This window comes from Mirounga leonina, unplaced genomic scaffold, assembly GCF_011800145.1.
Source record: "Mirounga leonina isolate KUSES-001 unplaced genomic scaffold, KU_Mleo_1.0 Mir_115, whole genome shotgun sequence".
Classification (NCBI taxonomy): Eukaryota; Metazoa; Chordata; class Mammalia; order Carnivora; family Phocidae; genus Mirounga; species Mirounga leonina.
The window spans coordinates 17,535,638-17,554,695 of record NW_023270268.1 but is presented as its reverse complement, the minus strand read 5'-3'; the positions used below and the strand labels follow the sequence as shown (position 1 = coordinate 17,554,695).

The 19,058-nt window shown below is 40.0% G+C and overlaps 1 protein-coding gene across 1 annotated transcript in view; it reads left to right on the top strand.

Moving 5' to 3' along the window:
- The first annotated feature begins 279 nt into the window (after nucleotides 1-279).
- RARB (retinoic acid receptor beta) overlaps nucleotides 280-19,058 on the top strand; it is a 464,566-nt gene continuing 445,787 nt past the window's right edge. Inside the window, exon 1 of the mRNA XM_034993612.1 lies at nucleotides 280-352. The gene's annotated coding sequence lies outside the window, so the exon portion shown is untranslated. The remainder of the gene's footprint in view (nucleotides 353-19,058) is intronic.

Genomic DNA, 19,058 nt, shown 5'->3' with positions numbered 1-19,058 from the left:
GCCTCCAAATGAGTGATGAAAAAGAACTTAGGGGATTCAGAGCAATTTGGATTTCAGAATCGCCATCAAGATATTGTGAGCTCATGAAAACAACTGCTTCACAAATAGAGAGGGAACGAGCCCAAGTAGGAGGAGCAGGCAGCGCAGAGGTGGACTTCTCTACCTGCCTGTGAGGGCAGGCCAAGGATATTAAAACCACACAAAGGTGGCTAAAAGGAGCTGCCAGTGGGTTCTGATTGTTTTCCCTTCCTTTCCTAGTTTCCTTCAAAGGCAGGAGTGCCTGCACCCTGTGGACCAGTGGCTGATCTCACTGTTGCTAACGAAGCCGTGTGAGGACCTCTGGCAAGACGAGGTGAGTAAATGAGAACTCTACAAAGCCTCAGATGTGATGGGCACCACCAGAAGTGTCAGGGAAGATGACCTGCTCCTTCTGGTAATTCCAGGATTGAATCTTCCTGCATCCTTTTCCATAGTTACAGATGAAATGACCCAAAAGTACATGTCTTGATTTAGACAAAAATCAGGAAAGACTTCGGTGAGTCATGGCCATTGCCTGAATTCCTGCTATCTTCAGCAGGCTTTTAAGAAGGATACTAATTCAAGAGCAGGCAGACTCACAGAAATCATGAAAGATTTGTGCCCAGGGGAAACCTGTCCTTGAACAAGGGGAAGGATCATGAGAATCAAAAATGGTGCAAATCTGTTTTCAGTTACCTCTCATAATACCGCTTTCTAGGGATGAGGTAACTTGCCAGGATCACTCAGCTCAATGAATTGAACTTTGCTACAATAAATCAAGTCATACCAACCTGATAAAGGCAGTGTCATAAAGAGAAATCTTCTTTTCTGCCAGGGTGAGTGGTAGATCTGAAATTTAAACTCTGAGCAGACTACCTTATTCTACTAGTTACTAGTTCTACCTTTCTGCTTCTGATAAACTTTACCTGGTCAATAAGATCCCTCAATCCCAACCCCAATAAGATCCCTTGGAAATGACTGTGTAATGAGTTGTATCTGGAAGGTTTCTGAAGCTGAATCCAGGTCACTGATCTATTGCCTTATATTCCAAAGGTACGGGAAGGGTTGGTATGGAGGCTTACTGGGGACAAATGTGCCATACATTTGATATCCATGGACTGGGTCATCTTTGAGATCCTTTACTGTCTCAGGATTCTGTAAAATATACATCTATTTAAAAATACATCAAAAAGTCTCATTCTGTTTGATAGTATTAGTCAGCATGGAATTGCAAATTAAAATCATAGTGTGATTATACCACACACCTACCTGAATGGCTAAAATGAAAACCACAGATAATACCAAGTTTTAGTTGAGGATATGGAGCAACCAGAATGCCCATACATCGCTGGTGGGAATATAAATTGGTACCACCACCTTGGAAAACTCTCAGCATTTACGAAACCTGAACATGCATACATCCAATGACCTCTTGATTCCATAGAGAAGCATAAACCTAGTAAAAAGCACTAGCATGTGTTCACCAAAACACATGGGCACAAAACTCATACTAATAGTATTCCAAAGAGCTCAAAACTGGAAAATACACAAAGGCCCATTAATATTAGAATGGTTAAATAAACCGGTGTATGTTGGCAACAATGGACTATCATAAGCGTCAATGAGAATAAACAAAGTACAGCTGCATATGACAATATGGATGAAGTTCATGGTTCTAAAAGTACAAACTGATTCCAGCGTGTAGGTGCACATGGGCAAAACGAATCCCCAGTGTTCAAAGTTCCTGGAGTAGCTTCCCCTGCTGGAGTGGAGGTAATGACTATAAAGGGAGTTTCCGTTTGTCAGTCTTGTTCTATTTCTTACTCTGAATGGGTGGTCCTATGAGGGGTAAGAATTCATTGAGCTGTACACTTAGAATCTGTGTACTTTCCCATAAGTATGTATAATTGAACAATATGGTAAATTATTTTTAAAATTCTTAATGAAGAAAATGATCATTCTATTTCTAGCATTTTTACTCTGAAGGTAAAATAGTTTCATAATGACATTATTTTTGGTAGGTTAGAGAATTTTTATTTTGGCTCCCTACAGTTTACACCACATACAAATATCCTGAGTCCCCACAGAGAATCTACACATACTGGACGTTATTCCTCTCCTACCTAATGAGCTTTCGGATGTGCATCCAGGCTCTCTGAGACCTACTGTAAAAGAAAAAAAATAAAGACAGTAAAAAGATAGTAAAACAAGTGCTTTGATAGCACTTTTAAAAAATTCATAACAGGTATAAAAAAGTGACAGCTGTTTAGTGTGTACATGTGCAAGAGACAAAACAAAACAAAAGATTTGTGGTGCTGTAAAGGGTATCAGTCCTGTTTTGCCAAGTAAGACCACACTGCTTCTGACATAATAGTCTTGGTTCCTTCTTTGCCTTTATCTTGTGAATAATGGATTCAGCCATTTACAGGCCTCAGTACATTTGGAGGGAGAGAATGGAAGAATGTGCTCACCAAATTTGCACTCTCCTGAAATTTCTCGAGGACCTAGGCTGAAGCACCTTCTATTACCTGCCTCGCAGTTGGGACTGTTTCCCATTCCAGTGTTTTTACTTGTCAGTGTTTTTTTTTTCTCCCCGCATAGGTTGGCTGGCCTAAATCATAAATGCACATTTGGTGGTATAAGCATTGCTACTATAAAGCAAATCATACCCACTTTATAAAGTCAGTATCATGAACAGGTATCTTCTTTTTTATGCATTATCAGTTTTAACATAATAGGAAAATTAAAGCATGCATTTCCCAAGTATAGAAATCAAATGTAATCTAAATGCAAGCCCCAGGTCGATTGCACAGAAATAGCTGGTAGTATGGCTATTACTAATCCCAGCAGGAAAGCTGCAGAGATCACTTACACAGTTTACAGTGTGTGCCCCGGAAAGACAGTAGTGGAAAGATAACCGGAAAATAGAGAACGTGAGCCTAGGCAACAACTTGAGAGAATGAGCTCTTGTGATTCACATCAGCAGAAGAGGTGGCCGGTTTCCCATAAAATGGGGCTGCTTTAAAAAAAATGGAGACTCCTCCTGATATTCTGCAGTTTATCAAATCTAAACCCCCATCTGAGTTTCCTACAGGATTTACGGTTGCGATGTTACAAAGGGCGGTTTCTTAGATAAACAAATGCGCGGTCATGTATTGCCATTTAAAACTGTGCTGTTCTGTATAATTTTCCAGCTAACTAAAACACATCCTTTAGGCAGCAGGATTTTCTGTTTTTCCTTTTTCTTTCTTTTTTTTTTTTTTTTTTGATGTTGACCGTGTCAGTTGAAAAATATTCACAGTCATATTGTAACACTTTTCCTGCTTTCTTAAACAAAACTTAGGAAATGTGACTTTTTGATTACTTGACCATCTTTATAAACACCAACTGTTGAAAGGAGCAGTTCTACTGTGATTCCTTTGAAAACTCTGAGGGTTGGTGGAGCCATAGCCCTACACCAAATGGCCCCACACTGCAGTCTTTATTCTATGACTTCTGGATTCCTTCTGCATCTTGCTTTGCCACCAAGCTACTATCAGCTGTCCATTCTTGTTTCTATCAGTGATCTTATTTATCTTACGGATAAGTCGTTCTTTTTTTTTTAAGATTTTATTTATTTATTTGACAGAGAGAGCGCAAGGAGGCAGAGTGGTAGACAGTGGGAGAGGGAGAAGCAGGCTCCCTGGGGAGCCTGATGCATGCTTCCATCCCAGGACCCTGGGATCATGACCTGAGCCGGCAGATGCTTAACCAACTGAGCCACCCAGGCGTCCCCAGATAAATCTTTCTTTTTGTTCTCTAGTTTTCGTCCTCTAGTCTAATTTGAACTGTAAGAGAATCTAACGAGGCCCATTTGTGCCATGTGCAAAGTATAGAGACCTTCTAAGTGAAGGCCTGGCAAGGTATTTTGTAAACACATGCAATATGCTGAGACCTGGGCGCCTGGGTGGCTCAGTTGTTAAGCGTCTGCCTTCGGCTCAGGTCATGATCCCAGGGTCCTGGGATCGAGTCCCACATCGGGCTCCCTGCTCTGCGGGAAGCCTGCTTCTCCCTCTCCCACTCCCCCTGCCTGTGTTCCTGCTTTCGCTATCTCTCTCTGTCAAAAAAAATAAAATCTTAAAAAAAAAAAAAAAAATATGCTGAGACCTAACACTACACAGTTCCTGACATCTTAATCAAAGCTTAATAAATAATAGCTGCTATGATTTTTAGTCTTGCTATTATAATTATTAAAAATCACGTGTAGATCAGTTAAGGGTACATTAAGCAGTGGCAATGAATACACTCAGACATGAAATGGCTCAGTCATAACACGTTTATTTCTCAAATACAGAAAAGCCCAGGATAGGGGTGGAGGTCACCAGTAGTTATCTTCCACAAGACAGTTCACCTATCCAGGTGTCCTCCGATTTGAGTCTCTTCCGTCTTCTAAAGACCAGATGTTCTCAGAGAGAAAGAGGAAGAGATGAAGACACCAGGGTGGGAGGTTTTCTGGGCCAGATCCGGAAGTAACGCATATCACGCCCACTCACAGTTCTATTGGCTGGGCCTCCATCACGTGGCCTGACTGCAAGAGAACCTGGGTAGTGTAGTCTCATTCAGGGCCCAGGAAGAGGAGGAGAATGGTTTTGATGGATCTCAGTCTCTGCCAAAATGTTTTGTTTTCGTTTTTGTGTATAGATTTTGTGACATTCATTTTAACAATTATGAAGCCATTTTTCTTCTCTGCCATTTTTACTATGTTCAAATTGTACAAGGTTTTAAAATTAAAACTATGTATGAACTAACAAGTTAATTTTTTTTTTAAGATTAAGCTTATTTTTAAACTTTGCTAAAACTGGTATCACGTAAATTAGCTTCACCATGTCAGCAGTATTTCTTCATCTTCTAATTCAAATATTCTCTGCCAGTTTCCAGGTAGCAACTCCATACAGAGTTAATCTTTATATGGAAACAGTGAGCTATAGAGCAAAGATTTGGGCATTGGCACCACCCAGACCATATTTTACCCCTGCATTGCCACACACAAATGGGAGAATCTTGGATATGACTCTTCACCTGGTTTGCTTCCCTTCCTTTGCATCCTACCTCAGCCCTGCTCTTCACCCAGGAAGCACCAGTTTCTTTCAATAGCTTCAGTTGATTCCAGTTTGTAGCTTTTCCATCACTCCCAGAACAGGTTTCAAAGCCACCAGCACCTGTCAGGCAGAGTCCTCTCCTCCAAGGTGTGGGTCCCTTCTTTGAGCTTGAATTGTGACAGTTCCAACTTCTTCCCTTTTTTCCCCCAGTCTGTGAGTGAAAGCTGATTCCTGTAATTATTAAACCATAATACTTCTGTTCCCTTTTTCCGTTTTTGGAGAATTTTCAGTTCTACAGTATCTGGTTAAATATTCTTGACATTAAATCCTGTTAAACTCCCAGGATTGTTTCTGTCTCCTGACTGACTCAGAAATTCATGCCAGGACTGGTCCCAGAAACAGACCCCTAAAAATGGGATGTAGGGATGACTGTGCTCATAAATTGACAGTTTATCATGTCTAGGCTAAATATATGTCCACATGTCTCAGTTTATGGTTTTCATGGTTGCAGCTCCTGTTGTGACCTAAAATAACAAAACTAGTATATTTATAGCATTCTTTAGTTTTCAAAGGGTATTCATATGTGTTATCTTATTCAGTCCTTGCTTCATGGCTCTGAGGAACTTTACAAAGGAAGAGACCCAACTTCTAAGATGTTTGAAACAAATGAGTTGGTAAATGAAGAGCCAGTGACTCAAAATCAGGTATTTCAGTGCTTTTTTTTGTCTACACTAAAGCTAACTTTTAGAAATGTTTTAAAAGTACCACCTGCTTCACAATTAAGAGCAAACTGTGTTTTAAATATTAGGATTTCTTCCAATGAGAGAATATAGTGCCTGTTGACATGGTGAAGGGGAAAGATAATCCAATAAATTGGCTTAGTTTAGTCGTGCCACTGCTGCCTTAGAAGGCTATAATTATGTCTTGCTCCGGGAGAGAAATAATGTTTGGCTTTTCCCGTTTTAAAAGATATTAAGTTTCAAAATCACAGGAAGAAGGAGTATTTTCTGTATTGTAGCAGTTTAAGTTGATCAGGCATTAGTAGTAAGAATCTGTTCTTACTTACCCAACTCCAACTGAATAATCTCAGCATTGCCCCAGGTATCAAAATCTCTCATCCTCATTTCTTAGGGAAACAATGAGCTGCATTATGTGAAAGACACATAAAGCTCCAAATTTCAGTTTACTTCGACATAAATAGAGTGTGCTTTTACAAATGTATATGGATTATGTACATTTTTATGAGTTTGACAGAAAGGAGACAGTGGGGCGCCTGGGTGGCTCAGTTGGTTAAGCGACTGCCTTCGGCTCAGGTCATGATCCTGGAGTCCCGGGATTGAGTCCCGCATCAGGCTCCCTGCTCGGCAGGGGGTCTGCTTCTCCCTCTGACCCTCCCCCCTCTCATGTGCTCTCTCTCTCATTCTCTCTCTCTCTAATAAATAAATAAAATCTTAAAAAAAATAAAAAAAGAAAGGAGACAGTGGAATGGGGAGGTATTTGTAACATCTTGGCTCTTTTTCCAGCCTCTTGAGTTTTTCCAAAGCTTGGCAGGATTATTTTCAGACCAGTTAAACACTTGTACGGCCATGGCAGCAAGGAAGTCTAGAATTCATAACAAATCCGTCTTGTTTTTTCAGATGCAAGTAATCAGTCCTCATACTGTTTTGATTTCATTTACTGAGAGATTTTTTTTTTTAAGATTTTATTTATTTATTTGAGAGAGAGAGAATGAGAGAGCACATGAGAGGGGGGAGGGTCAGAAGGAGAAGCAGGCTCCTCGCTGAGCAGGGAGCCCGATGCAGGACTCGATCCCGGGACTCCAGGATCACGACCTGAGCCGAAGGCAGTCGCTTAACCAACTGAGCCACCCAGGCGCCCTGAGAGATAGATTCTTATAAAGCCTTTGGAGGAAAAGTTAGTGGCATAATTTTAGGAAATGCTTCAGTTATATTTGAGGGTTAAAACTATATTTAATTTTAGTTGTTAAGTACTAGCTGCTATTCTTAAGTTCTCTACCATCTTTTTTTAAATAAAAAATGTATATACTTAAGGTGTACAACATCATGACTTTATATACATAGTGAAATGATTACTACAGTCAAGCTAATTAACATATCATCTTCTCACATAGTTCCTTTTTTGTTCTTGTTGTGAGAGCACCTGAAATTTCATGGCGAATTTCCAGTATTCAGTACAGTATTAACTATAATCATCATGTTCTACATTCGATCTATAGACTTGTTCATCCTCCATAGTGGCAACTTTGTACCCTTTGACTAATATCTCTCTCCATTTCCCCCATCTCCCTACCCCTGGCAACCACCATTCTACTCTCTGTTTCTGTGCATTTGACTTTTTTAGATTCCAGTTATAAGTATCATCACGCAGTATTTTCCTTTCTGTGCCTGGCTTATTTCACTTAGCATGATGCTCCCAGTATCAGCCAGGTCGTTGCAAATGGCAGGATCTCCTGTTTTGAAAAAACTGAGCAATTATATATGTATAATTATGTGGGTACACACACCCCAATTTTTTTTAGCTAGTCTCCATCAAGGGCACTCAAGTTGTTTCCATATTTGGCTATTGAGAATAATGGCAATGGACTTGGGAATGCAGGTATCTCTTTGAGGTGCTGACTTCATTTCCTTTGAGTATATACCTAGAAGAGGGTTTGCTGGATCATAGAGTAGTTCTATTTTTAGGTTTTTGAGAGCCTCCGTACTTTCTATAATGGCTGTACCAATTTACCCTCCTACCAGCAGTGTGCAGGATTCCCTTTCCTCCATTTCCTTGCCAACACTTTTACTTTTTTGATTATAGCCATCTAAACAGATGTCAGGAGATATCTCATTGTGTCTTTGATTTGCATATCCTTGATCACTATTAGTAAATATCTATTTTAACCACCAAAATACTGTTGACACCCATAGCCTGTTGTGTGTGTGGAAATGCTCTCCCTTGCTGCCTGGCAAACTGCTTTCTTATCCTTTCTGAAATGACACACCCTTTCCTAGGAATTGACCAAGAGAAAACTCACAGCTCAATAATATGTATTGCAATTTGGACTTCCTCAGTGAAATTATCTCTATTTCCACCAAAGTTTATATTCATTTCCTTTCCTTTCATTCCAAGAACAAATTAAACCTTTGATTTGGATCTTATTTGACAGCATGCATCTCCTTTGGTGTGGTTTTCTGGTCTGCAGTATCACATACACACCAATGCCAATGCCTTTGTGTTAGATTATAAACTCCTAGGGGGCAAGAGTCGGTATTTCCATTTATAACCTAACCTGCCACTCCACAGATATTAGGCGGTTGTTCAGTGTTTTGATTATGATAATGATTTTAAATAAAAGGGAAAGCAGCTTCTTAGAGAAGTTCACCGTTATTTGGACATAGGTGATCTGAACCAAAATACATAATTGAGACCAGACATGGTTCTGAGTGGGAGTTGGGCATCCTTTTGGTTCCTGTATGGCTAGTGAAAGACTCCACCATAAAGAGGCCACCTGGTGAGCCTTGCTATTTAAATCGTGGTCCGCAGGCCAACAGCCTCAGCATCTTTAACCTAGAAGTTTGTTAAAATGCAGATTCTTGGACCTCAGTTTAGACCCTCTGAATGATTCTGCATTTTTGTGATCCCTGGGTGATTTGTATACACTGAAAGTTAGAAGTATTGATGTTAGAAGACCTATTGATCTATTTACTGATTAAATTTAATATCAGCATCAAATAAGTATCCTATTTGAAAACATAATCCATTTGAACTATTACACTACAGTAGTAACAAAATTTCTCACAATCTTGGAAGATAATTTAAACATTTACTTTAAATTTAATATACAAATTAAAGAGACATTTTATTATCTACTAGGTTTTGTTTTTGTTTTTGTTTTGTTTTTAGAGAGAGAGAGTGGGGAGAAGGAGCAGATGGAGAGAGGGAGAGAGAATCCCAAGCAGACTCCCTGCTGAGTGCAGAGCCTGACACAGGGCTCGAAGGACACTTAACCGACTGAGCCTCCCAGGTGCCCCTATACACTAGTTTCTCTTTCTGTAGTATGGGGTATTAAAAAGTAGCATTTCCCTATAAAAACTAATGGTTTTTCTAACCCTGGTGCATAGGAAATTAATGTTCAATGCACTTTTTTTTTTTTAATGCAGAGTCCTATCAGCCTCATGATATAAAAATTACAGGGATTGTAATGTCTTCTGTGCTCTTTTCAGCTATATTCTCAATGTTTTTTTTCTGACTGTTAGGGTATTTTCTATTTATCTAGTGAATACCTATTTTTTTCACTAAAAGCCAGTATTTTTTCACCTGGCTTTGTCATGACTTGCCATTTATTTTAAAACACATCCTGTTATAAAGTGGTCTGTCATTTGATTTATTTTTGTTCTGATCTTTTTCTTCTTGTTTCCATTTCTCACTGATAATTTCCTAGCTTTTGCCCCTTTGTATTTGCATTATCTGAACTGACACAGGCTGGTCCCAGTGTTTGCAATTAGCTTCTTTCTGCCTTCCCTTCAGGAATTCTTCTTGGACTTGGGCACATTCTGTTCCCAGTTTCCCTTGGGAGACTGATAAGGAAATTAAATTACTGCTGCTACAATGTATTTCAGCGACACTGTAAATTTCCTAAAAGTCTAAATTTTCATATCTGCGTTTATTTTGACAACCCTAAGACCCATCCTTTCTTAATTTAACAGTAAATAACTGGTGGAAATATTTTTGGCTTGTTTGTTTTCTTATTTGGAGACTAAAGTCCTCTTTTAAATGCAAGGGCTAAAAAAAGATAATTATTTAGTAGAAGGAGAATAACTTGCATTATTATTCTTTTCTGTGCAACTTGCTGGTTATAATTGAGCTGCCCCTTAGTTCTTCAAATCCTGGTAACCTCCATCGAGTACTAGTTTCAAGTCCTAGAGACAGACCCAGGGTTTCACAGGTATGGTCTTGCCACCCGGCTGGGATGTAAACCATGGATTTAGGAAAGACTTTTTAATTAAAAGGTGTCAAGTAGAACTCTGGCCGGAAAGTTCCCCAGCAACAAGTAATGGCCACCAAGCAGGAAGAAAGGACCCTGAGTGGAGAACAGGAAAGCTTGGTTGCATGGGGAGTGCCCCTTCTTCCTTGGAAGGCAGAGGCAGAGATCTTGTGTGTACAGGACTGTGTTCGCCTGGAAATCATCGGTATCATTCCTGGATTTTATGTGTGAAAGCCTTTGTGAATTAACCAGAACATTCAAGTGATTGGAAGATGGTGTATAAAAACATACCTTGTAAACCTACACCCCTGCTTAACTAGTTTGTTTTCTTGGGTGTTTAAAGGTATGCAAATAGTATCATCATTATGTGTAAGGAAGCGTGGGGGCGAGGTAGGCAGTGATGTGTTTAAGTCACTTGTGTTTCAAGTCTGTCCTATTGCACCCACTCCGTCTCTGTATAGCTAGGAGAGGTGAAAAGTATTACCTTTCATGAAACTTCTGTCTCATCTGGATCAGGACAGCTTGCGGTGAAATTCCTTTCACTAAAGAAGACCCATGTACCCAAACTGGCCAGTTGGAATAATGATCAATTTGGGTGGATTCTAGCACAAAGCTACTCTACTTGCAAATAACTGAGAGTTTTAACTAGTTTGGAAATGCTCTAAAAGCATCTTTTAAGTTAAAATACTTGTTCTGGCAGAGGTAAAAATGATCAAGCCTGTTTTAAAAGGGATTTTACTTTCTGTCCTGGGGGTGAGTCTCTAACACTGTATTTCATTGATTCTAAGATACGCTCCCCTCTCCACCTCACACACACATTTTCGGATGCCTAAAATGTGGGTCCAGCTTATAGTTTATGGCATCTTGCCAGTGTTGTGGCAGGAGCCATATCATAATTACCATTCTTTGCATGCACAAACATGATTGCTCCCCTTCTAGTTGCGTGACCAGACAACCATAACTTCCTGACATTTAAGATAGCCATTTAAGGACCATTTGATGAAGGTAGGTTAGATTATTGACACCTGTTAAGATCAAGAAAGCTCTAGCATGGAAACCTGCCAACCGGTTGGCAGCTTAGAGACAATAGTGGACCACCCTTTGAAGAAATGCTCCTCACTTTCAGAAATGCATGGTTATCAAAGACAGAGATTTGGAAGATTTAGACTCTTGAGTATAAAGACATGTTACGAGTACCTTAGCCAATACATTCAGCTCAGGTTTCCCTTGTTTATGCATAGGAATGATATATGCTACAAATATGTGCAAAATCTGAAAAGAGCCACTTCAAGGAGTATAAAATAAAAAAACAAGTGGTAAGAAAGTCCTGTATCACCATTTAATTCGCAGTATTTTTATTTGTTTTTTAGTGATACATAAAAACGAATGTGCTTTTACTGTGAATGGCTTTTTAAGTCTGTAAAACTCAGTTATTAGAAAGGGGCAGATAGGGGCGCCTGGGTGGCTCAGTCGTTAAGCTCAGGTCATGGTCCCAGGGTCCTGGGATCCAGCCCCGCATCGGGCTCCCTGCTCTGCGGGAAACCTGCTTCTCCCTCTCCCACTCCCCCTGCTTGTGTTCCCTCTCTTGCTGTGTCTCTCTCTGTCAAATAAATAAATAAAATCTTTAAAAAAAAAAAGAAAGAAAGGGGCAGATAATACCTTGGTGAGTGTGTGTACATGTGCAAAGGTGATTACTTAATTGTGCTGAATCTAGATGCAGAAGAAGTCAGTGTTTCTAACTATGCTTGGGATTCTTCCATCTTTCATTTTTGAAGATCATCATTTCTCTTTAAGGAGAGTCTGAATTCTCTCCCACAGAGATAAGTTCAAGAAGTGATTCTCTTTCTCCTCTAAGAGCCCGTATTTTAGACCATCCATTTATCTGATATCTTATTGATGGAGTTTCCTTGCTCTATTAGTTGAGATTTTCTTGGTCGCAAGCAACAGAAGTCAGCGAAGAGGAGCACAGAGCATCTCACAGAACCCAGGGCCTGAGATGCAGCAGAGTCTGAGAAATTGAGTATGATAGCAACCCAGGAGCCCCCTCTCTATTTGCGAGTAAATGAGCATTTTAACTAGTTTGGAAATGCCCTAGATGTATCCTTGAGTTACAGTGTTTGTTTTAACGCAGGTAAGAGTCATCATTTTGTCTGAATCTTATCAATGTTATAATCTACCTGATCCTCATAGATATCAAAGAGGACCATCTCATTAGAATTTATAAATGAGCAAGAGTCAAGAATGCTGGAAGTAAAAGAAGTGAAGCCAAGTACCTGCTGGGCAATGCTAGGTCTACTTACATAATTTCAGCCCAGGAATAGAAGTCTGTGATATTGCTTGACTTCACAGTATGTGGCACCCCACACCCCCCAAAAATGGTAACAGTACAACTTATTTTAACAGAAAGGCAGAAACTACTGATGTTATGAGCAGGTTGTTTTATAGGGACTGTGCAGGGGGAGTGTGAGGTTTCCAGTGACTTTGGCAGCTAAATGAGGTCTCTATATTACTTGGTAGTTTTCTCTCTCCTCTGGTTTCTCTCAGACAACCAAAGCCTTTCTTTAAGTCTAAATAACACTGTCTTTTGATAAATAGGAAGATCTCTGAAGATGCACTTTGTCTTTTATTGCTCCATTATCCTGGGTGATTTATGGCAACTGAATAAGCAATCAACCCGGGAAAGATATGCTTGTATGAATTCTCCTCTTCTCTATTTTAAAGTGAAAATATTGGAAGATAGAAAAGGACCAATCATATATGATGAATTTTTTTATGTTAAATAAGAGCAACTTTGCAGGTTGTTTCATTACATTTGTGGGTAAGCTAAAGATACACTAGCCGGAAATTGGTGTTTCCTAATTTCAAATTTTTGGTGTTTTAATGGTGATTTATCTAATTCAGTCAATCAACCCATATTTATTGAGTGCCTAGAATGTGCCAAGCACTGGGACTAGAGCAGTAAACAAGACAGATGCAGGACACTCCTTGTCCTGTAGTGTATCAGAGAAAACAAACTCTCCAAATAGTAACCGCAGTCAAATATAAAAGGCCCAAATCATAATTATTTTGAAGGTGTGTAACAGGAATGTGTAACCCAACTTAAGAGTCTAGGAAAACCTGCCCCTAAAAACAGAACATTTACATTGAGAACTGAGAACTAGGTAAAAGCCAGGAATGTGAAATAAGGGTGTTCAGGGCAAAGGGAATGGAGCGCACAAATGTCCAAAAGAGGGAGGAGGGAACATTGTACTTTTGAGGAGGAGAGATTCCATGGGTATGTGAAAACATGCTCATTTCAGATTTTCCAGGGATTTTAAAGGTCTTTTAAGGAGTTTAGACTGTAACCTAAAGCCAAAATAGAGTTGCCAGCAGAGTTGAAGCTCAGAGAATAGGTTGGGTAGGGCAATGGACCAGGCAAAAAGGGAATAAGACCAGTTAAGATACTGGAGTGGCCCAGAAGAGAGATGCTGTTGGCTCAGAGTAGGGTAGTGGCAATTATAAGTGGATGGAGTTAAAGCAGAATCAATTGTGCGGGTGTGAGGGAGAAGAGTCAAGCTTAGCTTTCAGGGTTTCATGGTAGCAACTGGATCATTATTGGAACTAATCATTAGGGAGAAAACAACAACAACAACAAAAATTAATTGCATATTTCCACCCTTCTTTATTCAAAAAAAATTACTAAAATGCATTACTACAATCTGTTTAGTATAACAAGAAAAGATAGTTGAGAGGAAGAGACCCAGCCCATCACTGATGTCCAACTTTCTTTGTACAAAAGGAACACGCATTTGACACTGAGCACTTCAGCAGCCCAAGAGAAGGGACAAACGTGATTCATAGTGTTCATAAGTGAAATGAAACCCACTGCTTGGAGAAGCCCCATTCTGCCTGATACTGAGACCAAAGAGAAATTTCTCTAATAAGTCTTTCTCGAAAGACATCGTATAATGTCACGAGCAACATCCTCATCAGAAACCGTGATAACCTTCATCAGCTATTTTCTATATAGTCCCTCAGTATGGACCAGTGCATCTGCCATGGTGAGAGTATTGAAAATCAATTCGGTGAAATAAGAGAATACCTCCATCAGATTCAACCTTATGTGGTTCTGACTGTCACTTTCTAATGATGTGCCATCAATCCTGGGGGTGGAATATGTGTCTCACTTTGTGTATGTGAGATCCCTGAACTTTTATAAAAAAGTTTATATATATATAAAAGTTTTTTGGATCTCAAAACAGGAAAGAGGCTGTTTCTGAGGAACAGACATAGGCTTGGGGGAGTTCTCCAAAGTACATCTTCTCTCAATCAAGTTTTTGAAAGACGTTACTGGATCAGTAATGAATTTAAGGTATATTCTCAGAGAAGTACATGGAGAACTGTTTTGTCAGGAAGAGCTAAGCCATGTGATTCCTTTAGTCAAGCTAGGGGTAGAATTAATACCCTCTTGTGGCAGTCAGGGTGTTTAACAATGAGATATGCCTCAGTAGAAGGGTACCTGGTTTTGCTTAGCTATGAGCCATATGAGTAGTCCCAGGCAACACAAGATCCTCCCCAGAAAGTCATTTTGAGTCCATTATAACACAGACAGATGGGAAATGGAGGTCCCAGGGTTCCCTGTTTTAAGGTACAACTTTAATCTTTATTTCAGAGAAATTTTAAAGCAGCTGTAACCAAATGCCCACTTTGGTCATAAAAATAAAAATTTCAGCAAATAGAGTATCCAGAGAATATCAAGCTTTGAGCAGTGTCATTCCCAGTATAGACTGAAAAAATTATAATGCAATTTTTAAAGTATCCACTAAATTTTTTACCAATATCCCTGCTTATTTAAGCCTAAGAATAGTAAATCTGTATTTTTGTTGCTGTTGTTACTAAAGAAGAATATGGGTAGTTCTAGAATGTAGTCTTACTACCATTAGATTTCAGTGTGGTAGCTGAATTAGTCGACTGCTAGCGCTACCTTCAGTTTGAACTTGTTTGAACAAGAGTCTTGGTTCTAGTCAAGTCTAGTCTAATCTTGGACCTCTAGTAAGTGTGAGGGGGAGGTGGCTGTTGAGGTTAGTGATCAGGAGAATATACTTTGAAATCACATTTTCTGGGTCCTAATCCATGCTCTTCCATTTGACCTTGGCAAATTACCTAACTTTTTGTGTCGTTTTTCTCAGCTATAAAATAAATATAATAGTATATACTCTGTGAGTATATTGTGAGGAAGAAACAAAATAATACATGTAAGAGATCTTAGGATACTCTTGGATATAGACAGTGCTCTGTAAACATTGACTGTTGTTACAGGTCTTAGTTGAACTCTATGCCCTGACCCATTCCATCCGTATCACAAATGCAGGCTGCAGGACATGAGGCAAGCTAGACGAACTGAGTATAACTCAGCCCAGCTCCTCTAGTGAGGCAGTGATCACGAGGACATGTGCTCTCTTGCCAAAAGTAAGGGGGCTATCTCTTCATATTTGAAGACCTGCTTATTCTCTCAGGTATAGCAAGTGGCTACCATAAACATCCAGATGCACTTTCTACTGGAACTTTCGGGGCTTATTGGCTGGTGCCTATATTTTATCATTAAAAAGTAAATGGGCATTTGCATTTTTTCTTTAAGAATCTGATGAGTAGATAAATGAGATAATGGGAGATTTGCACAACGAGAAGGTAGGATCAGGGCTGGAGGAAAGGAGAAGTGATAGTTTGAATACAGAGCAAAAAGAATTTTAGGCCCCTGTCCACTTCGAGGCATATGGTTTTAGAATTCATTTCATCACAAAAACTGGTATGCCTACCTTTAGTATGCAAGGAAGAAAAAACAGAAATGGGCTCAAGGGAAGTGGAGGGCTCGTGGTCTGATATCATCCAGGAATTCTTAATACCTGTATCTGGGCTTGCAAACTCAAATGACCAGTGGAACCAGATAAGTAATATAAAGAAAGAGGCAAGGTGTATGTAAGATGGTAAATGGCAGCGGACACTCGCACTTGGTGCTGGAGAACGAGAGAGTAGTGGTGACCATGAAGACCTGGGGATTATGTGCTCCTTTTCTTTTTCTTTTTCTTTCTCTTTTTTTTTTTTTTTAAGAGAGAGGGAGAGAGTGCATGAGCAGGGGGTGGGGCAGAGGGAGAGAGAGAATTCCAAGCAGGCTCCATGCCCAGCACGGAGCCCGAAACGGGGCTCCATCTCACGACTCCAAGGTCAAGACCTGAGCTGAAATCAAGAGTCAGACACTTAAACCGACTGAGCCACCCAGGTGCTCCTTGTGTTCCTTTTAAAAGATAGCTACTATCCCCATCAAAATACCATCCACTTTTTTCAAAGAAATGGAACAAATAATCCTAAAATTCGTATGGAACCAGAAAAGACCCCGCATAGCCAAAAGAATGTTGAAAAAGAAAAGCAAAGCTGGCGGCATCACAATTCTGGACTTCCAGCTCTATTACAAAGCTGTCATCATCAAGACAGTATGGTACTGGCACAAAAACAGGCACATAGATCAATGGAACAGAATAGAGAGCCCAGAAATGGACCCTCAACTCTATGGTCAACTAATCTTTGACAAAGCAAGAAAGAATGTCCAATGGAAAAAAGACAGTCTCTTCAACAAATGGTGTTGGGAAAATTGGACATGCAGAAGAATGAAACTGGACCATTTCCTTACACCACACACAAAAATAGACTCCAAATGGTTGAAAGACCTCAATGTGAGACAGGAGTCCATCAAAATCCTAAAGGAGAACACAGGCAGCAACCTCTTCGACCTCAGCCGAAGCAACTTCTTCCTAGAAACATCGCCAAAGGCAAGGGAATCAAGGGCAAAAATGAACTATTGGGACTTCATCAAGATAAAAAGCTTTTGCAAAGCAAAGGAAACAGTCAACAAAACCAAAAGACAACCGACAGAATGGGAGAAGATATTTGCAAATGACATATCAGATAAAGGGCTAGTATCCAAAATCTATAAAGAACTCATCAAACTCAACACCCAAAGAACAAAGAATCCAATCAAGAAATGGGCAGAAGACATGAACAGACATTTTTCCAAAGAAGATATCCAAATGGCCAAAAGACATATGAAAAAGTGCTCAATATCACTCGGCATCAGGGAAATCCAAATCAAAACCTCAATGAGATACCACCTCACACCAGTCAGAATGGCTAAAATTAACAAGTCAGGAAACGACAGATGTTGGCGGGGATGCGGAGAAAGGGGAACCCTCCTACACCATTGGTGGGAATGTAAGCTTGTGCAGCCACTCTGGAAAACAGTATGGAGGTTCCTCCAAAAGTTGAAAATAGAGCTACCATATGATCCAGCAATTGCACTACTGGGTATTTACCCCAAAGATACAAAAGTAGGGATCCGAAAGGGTACGTGCACCCCGATGTTTATAGCAGCAATGTCCACAATAGCCAAACTGTGGAAAGAGCCAAGATGTCCATCAACAGATGAATGGATAAAGAAGAAGTGGTATATATATACAATGGAATATTATGCAGTCATCAAAAGGAATGAGATCTTGCCATTTGCAACGACGTGGATGGAACTGGAGGGTATTATGTTGAGCGAAATAAGTCAAACAGAGAAAGACATGTATCATATGACCTCACTGATATGAGGAATTCTTAATCGCAGGAAACAAACTGAGGGTTGCTGGAGTGGGGGGTGGGAGGGAGGGGGTGACTGGGTAATAGACACTGGGGAGGGTATGTGCTATGGTAAGTGCTGTGAATTGTGCAAGACTGTTGAATCTCAGATCTGTACCTCTGAAACAAATAATGCAATATATGTTAAGAAAAAAAAGAAGAAGAAGAAGGTAGCAGGGGGGGAAGAATGAAGGGGGGAAATCGGAGGGGTAGACGAACCATGAGAGACGATGGACTCTGAAAAACAAACTGAGGGTTCTAGAGGGGCGGGGGGTGGGGGGATGGGTTAGCCTGGTGATGGGTATTGAGGAGGGCACATTCTGCATGGAGCACTGGGTGTTATGCACAAACAATGAATCATGGAACACTACATCAAAAACTAATGATGTACTGTAGGGGGATTAACATATGAATAAAAAAATTTAAAAAAAAATAAAAGATAGCTACTACTCAGATCTAACTGATTGTTACCATAAGTGAAGGTAGATGGAGTATGCCCACATCTTCCAAGTTGTCAGGAAGCAGTGTTTTAATATTTTCGGTAACTATTATAAAATAATATCAGCTATTTGAAATCTAAGACACCGTGTGGGTCAACATTGTAGGCCAACGAAAACACGTCTGTGTGCCCACTTGAGTGTGGTTTCTTGAACAGGTAGCTTACCTGCCTTATATTGGATGTGAGTTACATATGTTAACTAAAACCCTTTCCAAAATTTCTCAGTCAAAATGGGTCCTGTTGTTCAGGTGTCCTCACAGAATTGAGGGAAGTGGTTAAAGACCTACCCTATTTTATGAAGATAAATGATCTAGGAGACTGTATAAGCAGTACGGGCCTTCCTGTCTTGAAGATTTGGATCAGAGGTCATAAACAGTTGACCTTTGGCCTTCAGTCAAAGCTTTACTGAAATTTAGCCACGCCCAACGATTTGCTTATTGCCTCTGGCAACTTTCCCATGGCCATGGCAGAATCGAGCAGTTGCTACAGAGACCCTATGGCTTACACAGCCTAAAACATTTATCATCAGAGGCCCTTTACAGAAAAAGTTGTCTCACCCCTCATCCAAATAAACACATCAACCAAAAATGGTTATATAACCCCAAAAGTACTATAGCAGAAGTATATATAGGAATTCATGCACATGTATCTAAGGTGCTGGGACAGCCTGAAAGGCGAGGAATCATTCCTTCTGGGAGGTGGTGTGGAAGGCTACACTGGAAAGGTAATACTTCAGTCTTAAAGGACAGGGCAGAGTTCCCCAAGTACAGAAGATGGAACTTTGAGGCATGACATGTTTGTATCACAGCTAGTGATTTAAGCTTGT